Raw genomic sequence first — 17,988 nt, forward strand, 5'->3', positions numbered from 1 at the left:
CATGTGCTCAATTTGGTTGTGCAGAGTTTTCTGAGGGACTATCCGGATCTTGATGCACTGATGCACAAGGCCCGCCTAGAGTGTGCTCACTTGCGGCGTTCCAGCTTGGCAAGATTGCGCATTGCTGCTGTGCAGCGCCGATTCCGCCTTACGGAACATCGCATCATATGTGACCTACCTACCTGGTGGAATTCCACGTTACATATGTTGGAGCGGTTGTGTGAGCAGCAGCAAGCAGTAATGGAGTACCAGCTGCATCAGGCGCAAAAAAGAGGATGAGGAGTCACCATTTCCATCAGCTTCTGGACAGTCAGCACCACGTGGTTCCTCACAAAGGCATAGGCAGGGGACACTTTGTGAGGAGGATGAGGAGGAGTCTATGGAGGAGGAAGACCTCCGTTCAGAGGAGGGAGTTACACAATTGTCCAGTAGTCAGTGTGTACAGCGAGGGTGGTGTGATGAAGAGCAGGCAGAGATCATGTCTCAAGCAGGGGACAGCGTTTCTGGGCCAGTTGGCAATCTGCAGCACATGGTTGATTTCATGCTGCAGTGCCTGAGAGACGACCGCCGCATCAACCACATTCTCAACATGCCTGAATATTGGGTGTACACCCTCCTCGATCCTCGCTGCCGGGACAACGTCCAAAACCTCATCCCAGCGTTGACCCGGGAGCGTAAAATGCAGGAGTACCAAGACACACTGGTGAATTCCATCATCTTCTCCAGTCCAACTGAGAGGAGTGCTGCTAGTGCTTTACAAAGCAGCTCAGTGCGTCGAGGCAGTGGAGGAGGCTCTGCACAAAGAGGGAGCAGAAGCAGTGCCTCTGCCCAAGGCAAGACCAGTATGGCACAACTGTGGCAAACTTTTGTGTGCCCGCCCCAAATGTCTACACCATCACCAGCGGCTCCAGTCAGCAGGAGGCAACGGTTCCATCAGATGGTGACAGACTACATGTCTTGCCCTCTTACTGTACTCCCAGAAGGCTCTTCCCCTTTCAAGTTTTGGGTCTCTAAGCTGGATACATGGCCAGAGCTAAGCCAGTATGCATTGGAGGTGCTGGCTTGCCCTGCAGCTATTGTGTTGTCGGAACGCGTCTTTAGTGCCGCAGGTGGTGTACTTACAGACCGTCGCATGCGACTATCCTCCGATAACATTGACCGGCTTACTTTTCTGAAAATGAACCAGGCCTGGATCTCGCAGGAATTTGCCACTCCTCTGCCTGATTAAGTAATTGGGTGTCATCCAGGTCTCCCGATGAGTTCATCTTTCTACCACCTGAACTGCAATTCCTGGGCTCCAACACCGCCAGTTGAGGCTCAGAAGTGCAGGCTGCACAGTAAAAACATACGACCCAGTGTTATTGGGTTTCAGTAACGTCAGCAGTAATGCTGCACAAGGAAAAGGTAGCTCTTTTAGTTTAGCTCCTTGCTCACGCAGAACTTAACACTTATAAAATGTGTCCACTGATACTGTTATACCGTCCCGGAGGTGGGACTTTCCTTCGTAATGTGACGCAGCCGTCCTACCCCCTTGGTGCCATGCGCTGCCTCCTCAGCATTGTTTTAAGCTGTCACGGAGCCTGCGCTGTTCTGTTATCCCTTGGCCATGGCCACTTAGCGCTGCCTGTCTTCTGACATAATTTGGTGTCAGGCTGGCTGCGCCACAGCGGCCGCGCTGCCCGAGATCCCGCCTCGCAGTGTCTTCTGATTTAATCACACTGCGGGCCTGGGATCCATGGGCATGCGCAGTGCATATCTTCACCTCAGGCTCTCGCTCATCTCCCTCCGCCTTCTTCAGACTGTGCGCCATCAGCTGATCCCTAATAGCATGCCACGGCCATGACGCCGCACAGTTTGAAGAAGAGGGAAGGAGGGGAGTGAGAGGCGAGGATATGCACTGCGTATGCCCATGGATCCCAGGCCCGCAGTGGGATTACATTAGACGACACTGCGAGGTGGGATCTCGGGCAGCGTGGACGCACAGGCACTGTCAGCCTGACACCTAAATGATGTCAGAAGACGGGCACCGCTAAGTGTGCATGGCCAAGGGATAACAGGACAGCGCAGGCTCCGTGACAGCTTACAACAATGCTGAGGAGGCGGCGCACGGCACCAAGGTGGTAGGAATGACGGCTGTGCTGCGTCCCATTATGAAGGAAATTCCCACCTCCGGGACGGTTTTACGGCATCAGGGGACACATTTTATAAGTGTTTACTTCTGTGTTTGCAAGGAGCATAATTAAAAGAGCAACCTTTTCCTTTTGCATCCTTAGTGCTGCACAAGATGGCTCTTTCAGCTACAAACGCCTTGGGGGGGGGTTAAAGGTTCCCTTTCAACTTGCTCCAATCAGGCTTCGGCCTACACTCTGTTCCTCTGCTACTCGTGCTGTCCCTGGGCTCTAACACCGCTAGTTGGTGCCTGGAAGTGCTGTCTGCACAGTCAACAGTCGCTCCTCTGTTATTGGGGTTCAGTAACGTCAGCTGATCCCCAGCTGTGTGTGCGGCAATACCTCCAATCTGCTCCTCCTGCTGTCCCTGGGCTCTAACACCGCCAGTTGGTGCCTGGAAGTGCTGTCTGCACAGTCAACAGTCGCTCCTCTGTTATTGGGGTTCAGTAACATCAGCTGATCCCCAGCTGTGTGGGTGGCAATACCTCCAATCTGCTCCTCCTGCTGTCCCTGGGCTCTAACACCGCCAGTTGGTGCCTGGAAGTGCTGTCTGCACAGTCAACAGTCGCTCCTCTGTTATTGGGGTTCAGTAACGTCAGCTGATCCCCAGCTGTGTGTGCGGCAATACCTCCAATCTGCTCCTCCTGCTGTCCCTGGGCTCTAACACTGCCAGTTGGTGCCTGGAAGTGCTGTCTGCACAGTCAACAGTCGCTCCTCTGTTATTGGGGTTCAGTAACGTCAGCTGATCCCCAGCTGTGTGTGCGGCAATACCTCCAATCTGCTCCTCCTGCTGTCCCTGGGCTCTAACACCGCCAGTTGGTGCCTGGAAGTGCTGTCTGCATAGTCAACAGTCGCTCCTCTGTTATTGGGGTTCAGTAACATCAGCTGATCCCCAGCTGTGTATCCGGCAACGTGTCATGCGACCGCCACGCTGGCACACTAACAGACATTTACATGCCTACAGTGCAGGCTTCGGCCTACGCTCTGCTCCTCCTGCTGTCCCTGGGCTCCAACACTTCTGGTTGATGCCCGGAAGTGCTGTTTGCACAGAGCCAAACACCTCGCCAATGTGTTAGTGGGGTTCAGTCACGCCTGTTGCTCCCCTGCTGTGTATCCAGCAACGTGTCATGCGACTGCCACGCAGGCACATCTAAAATGTAAGGGAATCTGTTCTCCCCCCCAGGCGTTGGTTACTGAAAGTGCCACCTTGTGCAGCCCTAATACTGCACAAGGAAAAGGTGGCTCTTTAAATTATGCTCCTTGCAAACGCTGAACTACACACTCATGTAATGTGTCCCCTCACACCGTCAAACCGTCCCGGAGGTGGGACTTTCCTTTGTAATGTGACGCAGCACAGCCGTAATTCCTACCCCCTTGGCTCCGTGCGCCACCTCCTTAGCGTTGTTTGATTCTGTCACGGACCCTGCGCTGTTATGTTATCCCTTGGCCATGCACAGTTTGTGCTGCCCGTCCTCTGACATGATTTGTTGTCGGGCTGGCTGCGCCTGTGTGTCCACGCTGCCCGAAATCCCACCTCACAGTGTCGTCCAATGTGATCCCACAGTGGGCCTGGGATCCATGGCCATGCGCAGTGCATATCCTCGCCTCTCACTTCCCTCCTTCCGGCTTCTTCAGACTAGGCGGCATCAGCTGATCCCTAATAGCATGCCACGGCCGTGACGGCGCACAGTCTGAAGAAGCAGGAAGGAGGGGAGTGAGAGGCGATGATATGCACTACGCATGCCCATGTATCCGAGGCCCGCAGTGGGATTACATTAGACGACACTGCGAGGTGGGATCTCGGGGAGCATGGACGCACAGGCACTGCCAGCCTGACACCTAAATGATGTCAGAAGGCGTGCAGCGCTAAGTGTGCATGGCCAAGGGATAATATTACAGTGCGGCTCCATGACAGAATCAAACAACGCTGAGGAGGCGTCGCACGGCACCAAGGGGGTTGGAATGATGGCTGTGCTGCGTCACATTACAAAGGAAAGTCCCACCTCCAGGATGGTTTTACGGTGTGAGGGGACACATTACATGAGTGTGTACTTCAGCGTTTGCAAGGAGCATAATTTAAAGAGCCACCTTTTCCTTTTGCAGTATTATTGGTGTACGAGATGGCTCTTTCAGCAACAAATGTCTGGGGGGGGGGGTAAAAGGTTCCCTTTCAACTTGCTCCAGTGCAGGCTTCGGCCTACACTCTGCTCCTCTCCTCCTCATGCTGACCCTGGCCTCTAACACCGCTAGTTTTTGCCCGGAAGTGCTGGCTGCACAGAGAAAAACACCAGCCAATGTGTCAGTGGGGTTCAGCAACGCCAGTTGTTCCCCTGCTGTGTAGTCAGCAACGTGTCCAGCACAAGCCACGCTGGCACAACAGAACAAAAGCTGCCACCAGTGCAGGCTTCGGCCTACACTCTGCTCCTCTCCTCCTCCTGCTGCCCCTGGGCTCTAACACCGCCAGTTGGTGCCCGGAAGTGCTAGCTGCACAGAGAAAAACACCAGCCAATGTGTATGTGGGGTTCAGCAATGCCAGCTGTTCCCCTGCTGTGTAGCCGGCAAAGTGTCCTGCAAACACCAAGCAGGCACCTGAACTGAAATTAAAGGGAACCTGCCCCCACCCCCCCAGGTGTTTCTATGTATAACAGCCACCTTGTACAGCAGTAATGCTGCATTTGTACAAGGTGGCTGACTTTTTCTCCTTGCCCACGTCGAACTCAACACGTACAAAATGTGTCTCATTAGAGACCATTACACTGTCCCTGAGGTGTGACTTTCCTTTTTAATGACAAGCAGCACCCCCCTTGGTAGTGCTGCCCGTCTTATGACATCATTGTTTGGCTGGCTGCGCCTGTGCGTCCGCCCTGCCCGACACAACGCCCCTCGTTGTCTTATTTATTTTGACTGCGAGGGTGTGATTGATGGGCACGAGCAGTGCATATCTTCGCCTGTCTTCACTCCCCTCCTTCCACCTTCTTCAGACTGTGCGGCCTCATGGCCGCCGCATGCGATAAGGGATCAGCGGTGGCCGCCCAGTCTGAAGCAGGTGTAAGGACATGTGTGAGCGGCAAACATATTTACTGCACAAGGCCATGAATCCAAGCCCCACAGTGTGAATTTTTGAAAAAACACTGCGGGTCTGGGATTCATGGGCATCGCTAACTGCACCGTCCAACATGAAATGAGGTCATAAGACGGGCAACGCAAACAGGGCATTGCCAAGGGATAACACAAGAGCGCAGACTCCTGTACAGCAAATAACGACGCTTAGGAGTCTGCGCCCAGCACCTAGGTGTAAATTTTGACACCTGTGCTGCGTCTCCTTAAAAAGGCAAGTCACGCCTCCAATACAGTTAGGCTGTATAATGGGCTAAATTGTCTACGTGTTTCATTCAGCGTGTGCAATGAGCAAAATTTAAAGAGCAACCTTTCATTTGTGCAGCATTACTGCTGAACAAGGTGTGGCTCTTCTAGATTGTAACACCTGAGGGTGGGTTAAAGGTTACCTTTGAAATTGGTTCAATTAGGCTTCGGCCTACACTCTGCTCCTCCTGCAGACCCTGGGCTCTAACACCGCCAGTTGGTGCCCGGAAGTGCTAGCTACACAGAGAAAAACACCAGCCAATGTGTCAGTGGGGTTCAGCAACGCCAGCTGTTCCCCTGCTGTGTAGCCGGCATCGTGTCCTGCAAACGCCACGCAGACACAACAGGCCTAAAGCTGCCACCAGTGCAGGCTTCGGCCTACACTCTGCTCCTCTCCTCCTCCTGCTGACCCTGGGCTCTAAAACCGCTAGTTTTTGCCTGGAAGTGCTAGCTTCACAGAGAAAAACACCAGCCAATGTGTCAGTGGTGTTCAGCAACGCCAGCTGTTCCCCTGCTGTGTAGCCGGCATCGTGTCCTGCAAACGCCACGCAGACACAACAGACCTAATGCTGCCACCAGTGCAGGCTTCAGCCTACACTCTGCTCCTCTCCTCCTCCTGCTGACCCTGGACTCTAACACCGCCAGTTTTTGCCCGGAAGTGCTAGCTGCACAGAAGAAAACACCAGCCAATGTGTCTGTGGGGTTCAGCAACGCCAGCTGTTCCCCTGCTGGGTAGCCAGCAACGTATCCTGCAAACGCCACGCAGGCACCTGAACTGAAATTAAAGGGAACCTGCCCCCCCCAGGTGTTTCTATGTATAACAGCCACCTTGTACAGCAGTAATGCTGCATTTGTACAAGGTGGCTGACTTTTTCTCCTTGCCCACGTCGAACTCAACACATACAAAATGTGTCTCATTCATTAGAAACCATTACACTGTCCCTGAGGTGTGACTTTCCTTTTTAATGACAAGCAGCACCCCCCTTGGTAGCGCTGCCCTTTTTATGACATCATTGTTTGGCTGGCTGTGCCTGTGCGTCCGCCCTGCCCGACACAATGCCCCTCGTTGTCTTATTTATTTTGACTGCGAGGGTGTGATTGATGGGCACGAGCAGTGCATATCTTCGTCTGACTTCACTCCCCTCCTTCCGCCTTCTCCAGACTGTGCGGCCTCATGGCCGTGGCATGCGATAAGGGATCAGCGGAGGCCGCCCAGTCTGAAGCAGGTGTAAGGACATGAGTGAGAGGCGAACCTATTTAAGGCCATGAATCCCAGCCTCGCAGTGTGAGTTAATGAAAAGACACTGCGGGGCTGCGATACATGGGCATCGCTAGCCGCACCGTCCAACATGAAACGAGGTCAGAAGACGGGCAGCGCTAACAGTGCACGGCCAAGGGATAACACAGCAGCGCAGACTCCTGTACAGCAAATAACGACACTCAGGAGGCTGCGCCCAGCACCAAGGTGGGATTTTTGACAGCTGTGCTGCGTCTCATTAAGAAGGCAAGTCACGCCTCCAAGACAGTTTGACTGTATAAGGGGCTAAATTTTATACGTGTTTCATTCAGCGTGTGCAATGAGCTAAATTTAAAGAGAAACCTTTTACTTGTGCAGCATTACTGCTTCACAAGGTGTGGCTCTTCTACATTGTAACACCTGAGGGTGGGTTAAAGTTTACCTTTGAAATTGGTTCTACTAGGCTTCGGCCTACACTCTGCTCCTCCTGCAGACCCTGGGCTCTAACACCACCAGTTGGGGCCCAGAAGTGCTGGCTGCACAGAGCAAAACACCTGCCATTGTGTCAGTGGGGTTCAGCAACGCCAGCTGTTCCCCTGCTGTGTAGCCGGCAACGTGTCATGCAAACGCAACGCAGACACAAAGCTGCCTCCAGTGCAGGCTTCGGCCTACACTCTGCTCCCCCTGCTTACCCTTTGCTCCAACACCGCCAGTTGGGGCTCTAGGAAGACAATCTTGAATAGGTCCACATCCGGGTTCCAGCACCGTCAGCTGGTTCTCGGCAGTGTCTTTGTCACGGGTACTCCCTCGTGCCCATCCTGGTTCCAGCACCATCAGCTTGTTCTGGGTAGTGTCAAGGTCACTAAGACTCCAATACGTTGTCCCGTCGTGTTGCGGTCGGGTTAGCCAACTCCATGGTGCCTCCAGTTTAGGAGCTTCCTATGTGGGCTGCGGGAATTGGCAATCAAGGCTGGTTCTGTAGTGCCAGTAGGCCAAGCTCCCCCTGTAGGACTGTTGGTGTTCGGTAACTGCGGCAGCCTCGCGGCCTAGCTGTTCTCTCTTCTCCTGTGGACCTTCTGGTCCACATCCTGGTTCCAGCACCATCAGCTGGTTCCGGGCAGAGCCTTTGGCTTAGGTGCCTCCTTCTGGGTATCCGAGTTCCGCCAACGCCAGGCGGTCCTTGGTAGTGCTTTTTAGCGCGGGTACCTCCTGCTTAGTAACCGGGTTCCAGCACCGTCAGCTGGTCCTCGGTCCTGCCATTGGCTCTTGCACACTTGGGCAACGCATCCGGGTTCCAGTACTGTCAGCTGGTTCTCGGCAGTGTCTTTGTCACAGGTACTCCCTCGTTCCCATCCTGGTTCCAGCACCGTCAGCTGGTTCCGGGTAGTGTCAAGGTCACTTAGACTCCAATACGTTGTCCCGTCGTGTTGCGGTCGGGTTAGCCAACTCCATGGTGCGTCCAGTTTAGGAGCTTCCTATGTGGGCTGCGGGAATTGGCAATCAAGGCTGGTTCTGTAGTGCCAGTAGGCCAAGCTCCCCCTGTAGGACTGTTGGTGTTCGGTAACTGCGGCAGCCTCGCGGCCTAGCTGTTCTCTCTTCTCCTGTGGACCTTCTGGTCCACATCCTGGTTCCAGCACCGTCAGCTGGTTCCGGGCAGAGCCTTTGGCTTAGGTGCCTCCTTCTGAGTATCTGAGTTCCGCCAACGCCAGGCAGTCCTTGGTAGTGCTTTTTAGCGCGAGTACCTCCTGCTTAGTAACCGGGTTCCAGCACCGTCAGCTGGTCCTCGGTCCTGCCATTGGTTCTTGCACAGTTGGCCAACGCATCCAGGTTCCAGTACCATCAGCTGGTTCTCGGCAGTGTCTTTTGCTCTTGTACTTTCTGCTCCCCATCCTGGTTCCAGTACCGTCAGCTGGTTCCGGGCAGAGCCTTTGGCTTAGGTGCCTCCTTCTGGGTATCCGAGTTCCACCAACGTCAGGTGGTCCTTGGTAGTGCTTTCTGGCACGGGTACCTCCTGCTTAGTAACCGGGTTCCAGTAACGTCAGCTGGTCCTCGGTAGTTCCATTGGCTCTTGGACCTTCGGGTAGCCATCCGAGTTCCAGTTCCATCAGCTCGTTCTCGGCATTTTCTCAGCCTTCTTGTACCTTCTGCTACATTTCCAAGTTCAAGACCCTAAAGACAACGACCCGGAAGACCACTCCTAAGATGACGACGACACCAGAGATGACAACCACTGAGATGACGACGACCCTGGTGACGACGACCCTGAAGACCACCCCGATGACGACGACGGCGGAGACGACGACCCTGGAGACGACGACATGGAAGACCGAGAAGCAGAAGAACAAGAGGCTGCAGAACAAAGAGCAGAAGACCATTAAGCATAACACTTAATATCAGAGCAATAGATATTATCATAATTATATGCAGAAGAAGACTAAGCAGTGTATGGGGGTGAGTCGGTTCCTCCTCGTGGTGCCCCTGGATAAAGCCTGATGCTGCAGGCCAAACTGAACGCGGACAAATGTAAATCATTTGTGACAGGCAGAACGGAAGGTGTAATCTTCAAACTTTTATAGATAACAACTACGGGAATGCCTGTCACAAATAAGAATATGATGAAGAAGTAGAATAGGAAGAATAATAATAGTTGAATAACATGAATATGAAGAATGTAACAAAAAAAAATAGGTAGAAGATGAAGAAGATGAATAAGGTGAAGAAGAAGTTGATATCAAAGATGCTGATGATGATGAAGATGAAAGCTTGGGAAAAGTAAAAAAAAAAGGTGAAGGGCGTGGAAGTAGTAAAACATCAATATCTGACAAAATAAAAAAAAAACTTAACATAGTCAATATCTTTGTGACTCCAAACGTCTTAAAAAAAAAAAAAATTCATGCTATTCTATTTGATTGGGCTAAACCTCTGTGCCTTTAATGTTTCCGCCACCTCCCCAAATACATCCTACATTATTCTTAGTTGTTTTCCTTCATGTAGAATGTTCCTACAAGGAAAGAAAGGGTTTATTTTAATTCCGATATTTTGGTCCCATTGACTTGCAGTGGGATCGGTTATCGGTATCGACGATATCCGATATTTTTTGAATATCGGCCGATCCAATCCGATACCGATACTTTCCGATATCGGAAGGTATCGCTCAAGACTAGTTATGGTTAATGTTGAGGCTAAAGTTAGAGTTAGGGTTAAGGTTTGGGCTAAAGTTAGGGTTAGGGTTGGGGCTAAAGTTAGTGTTAGGGTTGGGGCTAAAGTTAGAGATAGGGTTACAGTTAGGGTTGAGGTTAGGGTTGGGGTTAGGGTTAGGGTTGGGGCTAAAGTTAGGGTTGGGGCTTAGGGTTAGGGTTGGGGCTAAGGTTAGGGTTAGGGTTGTGGCTAAAGTTAGGGTTAGGGTTGGGGCTAAAGTTAGGGTTAGGGTTAGGGTTGGGGCTAAAGTTAGGGTTAGGGTTGGGGCTAAAGTTAAGGTTAGGGCTACAGTTAGGGTTTGGATTAGGGTTGGGGCTAAAGTTAGGGTTAGGGTTTGGGCTAAAGTTAGAGTTAGGGTTGGGGGTTAGGGTTAGGGTTGGGGCTAAAATTAGGGTATGGATTACATTTACGGTTGGGATTAGGGTTGGGGTTAGGAATGGGGTGCGTTTAGGGTTATAATTAGGGTTGGGATTAGTGTTAGGGGTGCGTTTGGGTTAGGGTTTCAGTTAGACTTTGGGGGTTTCCACTGTTTAGGCACATCAGGGGCTCTCCAAACGTGACATGGCGTCCGATCTCAATTCCAGTCAATTCTGTGTTGAAAAAGTAAAACAGTGCTTCTTCCCTTCCAAGCTCTCCCGAGCGCCCAAACAGGGGTTTACCCAAATATATGGGGTATCAGCGAACTCAGGACAAATTGGACAACAACTTGGGGCTAAAAAATAATTTTTGTGGAAAAAAAAAGGTTTTTATTTTCACGGCTCTGTGTTATAAACTGTGGAGATACACATGGAGGTTCAAAGTTCTTACAACACATCTAGATAAGTTCCTTGGGGGGTCTAGTTTCCAATATGGAGTCACTTGTGGGGGGGGTTCTACTGTTTAGGTGCATCAGGGGATTTGCAAATGCAACATGACGCCTGCATACCAATGCATCTAAATCTGCATTCCAAATGGCGCTCCTTCCCTTCCGAGCTCTGCCATGCGCTCTAACGGTGATTCCCCCCCCATATGGGCTATCAGCGTACTCGGCACAAATTGGACAACAACTTTTGGGGTCCAATTTCTCCTGTTACCCTTGGGCAAATACAAAACTGGGGGCTAAAAAATAATTTGTGTGGAAAAAAAATGATTTTTTATTTTCACGGCTCTGCATTATAAACTGTAGTGAAACACTTGGGGGTGCAAAGTTCTCACAACACATCTAGGTAAGTTCACTGGGCAGTCTACTTTTCAATATGGGGTCACTTATGGGGGGTTTCTACTGTTTAGGTACATCAGGGGCTCTTCAAACTCAATGTGACGCCTGCAGACCATTCCATCTAAGTCTGCATTCCAAACGGAGCTCCTTCCCTTCCGAGCCCTGCCTTGCGCCCAAACGGTGGTCCCCCCACATATGGGGTATCAGCGCACTCAGGACAAATTGGACAACTTTTGGGGTCCAATTTCCCCTGTTACACTTGGGAAAATAGAAAAATAATTTTCGTGGAATAAAAAAGGATTTTTTTATTTTCACGCCTCTGCATTATAAACTGTAGTGAAACACTTGGGGGTGCAAAGTTCTCACAACACATCTATATAAGTTCCTTGGGGGGTGTAGTTTCATATATGGGGTCGGATGTGGGGGGTTTCTACTGAATAGGCACATCAGAGGCTCTCCAAACGTGACATGGTGTCCTACCTCAATTCCAGTTGATTTTGCAATGAAAAGTCAAACGGCACTCCTTCCCTTCCAGAGATCTGCCATGCATCCAAACAGTGGTTTACTCCCACATAAGGGGTATCAGCGTACTCAGGACAAATTGCACAACAACTTTTGTGGTCCAGTTTCTTTAGTTACCATTGGGAAAATAAAAAATTGGGGGCGAAAATATCATTTTTGTGAAAAAATATTTTTTATTTTTACGGCTCTACATTACAAACTTCTGTGAAAGACTTGGTGGGTCTAAGTGCTCACTATGCATCTAAATAAGTTCCATAGGGGTCTACTTTCCAAAATGGTGTCACTTGTGGGGGTTTCAATATTTTGGCACATCAGGGGCTCTCCAAACGCGACATGGCGTCCCATGTCAATTCCAGTGAATTTTGCATTGAAAAGTCAAACGGCGCTCCTTCCCTTCCGAGCTCTGCCATGCACCAAAACAGTGATTTACCCCCACATATGGGATATCAGCGTACTCAGGACAAATTTTACAACAACTTTTGGGGTCCAATTTCTCCTTTTACCCTTGGTAAAATAAAACAAATTGGAGCTGAAGTAAATTTTTTGTGAAAAAAAGTTAAATGTTCATTTTCTTATAAACATTCCAAAAATTCCTGTGAAACACCCGAAGGGTTAATAAACTTCTTCAATGTGGCTTTGAGCACCTTGAGATGTGCAGTTTTTAGAATGGTGTCACACTTAGGTCCCTAAAAAAAATGGTGTTGTAAAAATGAGAAATTGCTGGTCAAATTTTAACCTTATAACCTCATAAAGGGACAGTGGTCAGAATTGTAAAAATTGGCCCAGTCATTAACGTTCAAACCCACCTTGGGGGTTAAGGGGTTAAGACAATGCTAAAAAGTTGTTCACTACACTGACTGGTATTTAGTGGTTTAAATTCATCTACTCTCTTCTGACTATATTTCTTATTGATCCATATGTTGGGCTACAAGCCAGCAGTAAGCACACCCCCTGTAACTCCACCTAAACCCATCCACTCCTCCAGCAGGATCACACAAAGCCCCAGCATGATCCCCCTCACAGAACACTGTTACATGGAATATAAATATTGAACAAAGAACCAGAACAGTATCCCTGGCAATAAAAATTACTCCCTATTGAAAGGATAGGACATCAATATAAGATTGGTGATGGTAAGACTCTTGGCACCCCAACTAATCAGCTAATTGTTGGTGCCCACGGTGCAGTGAACCTTGCCCAGGACACTATGCATTAGTAACCATTGCTGGTACTGCACATGTAGGCCCTTTGTAAATGTCCTACATATCTAAGGTGCATCTCTTCTGCAAAGCCTCCTTCACACAGTTTAACTTTCTGGTACTTTAATATGCAGGGAAACAAACTTGCATTTGGGAGGGAATATGTTACCGGGTTTATGCTGCCTTATTTGAGGTCAGGGCTGCCACCAGGAGCTTCACATCCCCATACCGGTAACATTTTCAGGCCCCCTTGAGACTCCGCCCAGGCTCCACCCCAGCTCTGACTCCACCCTGCAAACCTTTTACAATTCCACCTCCCACTATTGGAAAAACTTCACTTCTCCTCCACGTCCTCACCAACCACACATTAACAGTTCCCATCGAACACCATATCACATACAAAGCCATCAGCTTTAGTTTTGGCAAAAAGATTTTTTAAGCCTGCCACCGGGCAAGGTAAAGTGTTTTGGCCAGGCGCTACTCTACACTAACCAATTAAACATTATATATTTTTATTTATTTTTCTTTAAGGGAATGTGTCACATACTGTACATAGTTACATAGGTTGAAAAAAGACCTAGGTCCATCAAGTTCAACCTTTCTCCACCAATTGTACATTTTGTCACTAATTTAACTATAACCCGCAATATTATTGTCATGCCATTCTGTCTGTTTCTGGTTTTCGGCATGACAATGCATATGTTTGCTTTAACCCTTTACTCTTTTCCCCCTAATTTGAGCTAGGATATTATTGGCTGTTACCTGGATGGAGCCTTCTCAGTTCCCTGCTCTGCTGCGCAGTCGTACATGGGTATTTAGGTATTTGCTCTGCTGCATACCTTCCTCATGTGCGGTTCCTGGTTGCTGCTGTGAAGCTGTCCGCGGGTTGTGAGGTCATTTGCAGATGGTGCATGGCTTTCTATGTGGCTCAGTGCATGCAGTTTCAGTCAGGTGCCCTGAGTCTCAGAACCTGAACTGTTGGTGCGGTAATGGTTTCTGTGTGCTTAGGGCGTTCGCGGCCACACCTCCCCTGCTTTTATCAGGGTTAGGGTGTGTACTTCAAATGCTGTCCCCAGCCAATTGCTGAGGGGCAGCTCATATATAAAGCTCCCCTGCCCTATGGGCGGGGCCTGAGCTACACTCACAAAGCTCTTGAACTTTGCTATTTGTGTTTGCGTTCTTGTACCTCTCCTGTTTATGTTTTGGTACCAAACTCCTTGCCTTGATTCCTGTTTTGTCCTGTTCTGGCGCCTGTCCTGGAGGCGGTATATCCAGGCCCGAATCCTTGATCCTGTACCTGTCCTGTACCTGAACCTGTCTGAACTGTGTCTGCTGTAGGGTTGAGTGAAACGGATCAGTTAATTTCATAAGTCGCCGATATTCGGCAAAGTCGGGTTTCGCGAAACCCGAGCCAATCCCAGTGTGGGATCGGCCACGCGCTCGGCGATCTTTGCGCCAAAGTCGCGTTTCATATGACGCGTTAAGCGCCATTTCTCAGCCAATGAAGGTGGACGCAGAGTGTGGGCAGCGTGATGACATAGGTCTCAGTCCCCACCATCTTAGAGAAGGGCATTACAGTGATTGGCTTGCTTTCTGTGGCATAACAGGGGCTATAAAGGGGCGTGCACCGCCATCTTACTTCTGCCGATCTGAGCATAGGGAGAGGTTGCTGTAGCTTCGTCTGAAGCAGGGATATTGTTAGGAAGGGAATATTAGCCCATAAACTGCTTGTGAGGAAGTGATTTCCACTGTCCAACACCACCTTTTCTTTGCAGGGACAGTGGAGGTTTTTTTGGGGTGCATCAGCTCTGTAGCTTATTAGGCTGCATTCTAAGGCCATGTTCACACTATGCGTTCCGTCCTGCGGGTTCTCCCGCAGCGAATTTGATAAATCTGCAGGGCAAACCCGCTGTGGTTATCCCTGCAGATTTATCGCGGTTTGTCCTGCGGGTTCCGCTGTGGGATTTACCCCTACTATTGATGCTGCATATGCAGCAATATGCAGCATCAATAGTAGTGTTAAAAATAATAAAATCATGATGATATACTCACCCTCTGACGTCCCAATCTCCTCGGCGCTGCAGGCGGCGGTCCGGTTCCAAAGATGCTGTGCGACCAGGACCTTCAGTGATGTCACGGTCATGTGACCGCGACGTCACCGAAGGTCCTGGTCGCATAGCAAACCTGAGACCGGACGGCCGCGTGCAGCGCTGAGACTTCAGAGGTGAGTATAACATTATTTTTTATTTTAATTCTTTTTTTTTAACACAAATATGGTTCCCGGGGCCTGGAGGAGAGTCTCCTCTCCTCCACCTCGGGTATAACCCGCACATTATCCGCATTACTTCCCGCATGGTAGGCACAGCCCCATGTGGGAAGTAAGCGGATCAATGCATTTCTATGGTTGCAGAATCGCTGCGATTCTGCACAAAGAAGTGACATGGTCCTTCTTTTTTTCCGCAGCAATTCAGCGCGTTTTTTTTTCGGGTTTTTCTGCATCATGTGCACTGCGGTTTTTGTTTTCCATAGGGTAACATTGTACTGTACCCTGCATGGAAAACAGCTGCAGACCCGCAGCGGCAAAATCGCCGCGGTTCCGTAGTAAAAACCGCACAGTGTGAACATGGCCTAAGGCTCCCTGATAGATGCATTGCTGTTTGTACGCCGCTGTGCAAACCAACTGCTTTTTTCAAAGCAAAAATCCTGTTGCTCCTTGTTTTCTGCACAGTTCTCTTGTTTCTTTGTCCACACTCTTGTGTGCAGTAGTCCTTTTTATTGCTGGCATACTTGTCCTTTGATCATTGTAGGGAGATTGAAATTCTGCTACAGCCCTTGTATTTTTTTATATATCTGTCATCCACTTTCTGCCACTCAAACTGTTGTGTAATACAGTGGGCCTGATTTTTTCCTGCTGTCTCCCACACATAAAAAAGGGAGATTTGTATTGCCACTGAGTGCATCTGCGTCAGTCCTGTTTGTGGTATCTCTCATCCACTTTCTGCCACTCAAACTGTAGTGTAATACAGTGGGCCTGATTTTTTCCTGCTGTCTCCCACACATAAAAAACGGAGATTTGTATTGCCACTGAGTGCACCTGCGTCAGTCCTGTTTGTGGCATCTGTCATCCACTTTCTGCCACTTAAACTGTAGTGTAATACAGTGGGCCTGATTTTTTCCTGTTGTCTCCCACACATAAAAAAGGAAGATTTGTATTGCCACTGAGTGCATCTACATCAGTCCTGATTGTGGCATCTGTCATCCACTTTCTGCCACTCAAACTGTAGTGTAATACAGTGGGCCTGATTTTTTCCTGCTGTCTCCCACACATAAAAAAGGGAGATTTGTATTGCCACTGAGTGCATCTGCGTCAGTCCTGTTGTGGCATCTGTCATCCACTTTCTGCCTCTCCATCTGTAGTGTAATACAGTGGGCCTGATTTTTTCCTGCTGTCTCCCACACATAAAAAAGGGAGATTTATATTTCCGCTGAGTGCATCTGCGTCAGTCCTGTTTGTGCCATCTGTCATCCACTTTCTGCCACTCAAACTGTAGTGTAATACAGTGGGCCTGATTTTTCCTGCTGTCTCCCACACATAAAAAAGGGAGATTTGTATTGCCACTGAGTGCATCTGCGTCAGTCCTGTTTGTGGCATCTGTCATCTACTTTCTGCAACTCAAACTGTGTAGTGTAATACTGTGGGCCTGATTTTCCCAGCAGTCTCACACACCTATAAAGGGAGATTTAAACTCACAACAAGTTTACATACACCTTCTAACTTTTTATTACAGTACCATATAACGTTTGATAGTTTGGTTACATTTTTCCAAGAATGAGGAAGTCTGGTGGAAGAGGTCGTGGCCGTGGGCGGTCATTGCCAGCTGGTAATGGTGGTAGTGGTGGTGGAGCATCAGGTGGTCTTGGGAAAAGCAATATAGCACCTAAGTCTTGAGTTGTTGAGCCAGCGTCATCATCTGGCTACACAAGGCCTCGAACGCTCCCTTTTCTGTTAGTAGGAAAACTGCTTTTAAAGCCGGAGCAGCAGGAACAAGTTTTGGCTTTCCTTGCTGACTCTGCCTCTAGCTCTTTCGCCTCCTTTTCGGAAAGTGCAAAATTTAAAAGCAGTGTGTCGTCAGTGGATGCTCCCGGTCAGGAACAAGTCCCTTCCTTGTGTCCTTCACCCAGAACAACAGAGAAGGATGCATCAGGCGACACAACAGGTTACTCCATGGAGCTCTTTACACATACCGTGCCTGGGATAGAAAAGGAAATTGTTAACAGGCCATGCCCATTACAAGATGAATCGGACATGGAGTGCACAGATGCACAGCCACAGCTAGATTATTATGCTGTTCCATTGACTCTGATCACAACATTGCCCTCGCAGTGTACTGAGCCAGAATCTGACCCTGATGAAAATATTGGGCCCCGTCCCAAACGTTCTAGCACCGGCTTACATGGTGACACAGAGGAAGGTGCACAGGACATAGAAGAGAAGAGGAGATGATAGATGACCCAATTGTTGATCCCGATTGGCAGCCATTGAGGGAACAGGGTGCTGCAGGCAGTAGCTCTGAAGCGGAGGAGGAGGAGCCGCAGCAGGCATCAACATCGCAACAGCTTTCATCAGGCAGGCCCGTATCTGGCCAAAAGCATGTGTCAAAACCAAAAACAGTTGTAGGACAGCGTGGACATCCAGTTAAAGTAGCTCAGCGTGCAATGCCTGAAAAGGTATTCGATAGTAGGAAGAGTGCAGTCTGGCAATTTTTTAACCAAGATCCGAATGATCAGTGCAAAGTCATCTGTAAGAAATGCTCAAGGACCTTTAGCAGAGGTCAGAATGTGAAAAATCTAAATACAAGTTGCATGCGTAGACATTTAACCACCGTGCACTTGCAAGCCTGGACTACCAAACGTCCCATAACGTTGTTGCAACTGCTCACAATGAAGCTAGTCAGCAACGCTACATTCTTTCCCTCACTGTAAGCACACCGTTTACCACACCACCTGCAGCAAATGTGGAGGTATCGTCGCAAGGCCAAAGCAGTCAGGGAATCACCAGGTTCTTGGTAGGAAACACTGTATGTAGGCCAACAGCAAGAATAC

Source organism: Ranitomeya imitator, chromosome 6, assembly GCF_032444005.1.
Source record: "Ranitomeya imitator isolate aRanImi1 chromosome 6, aRanImi1.pri, whole genome shotgun sequence".
NCBI classification, from domain to species: Eukaryota; Metazoa; Chordata; class Amphibia; order Anura; family Dendrobatidae; genus Ranitomeya; species Ranitomeya imitator.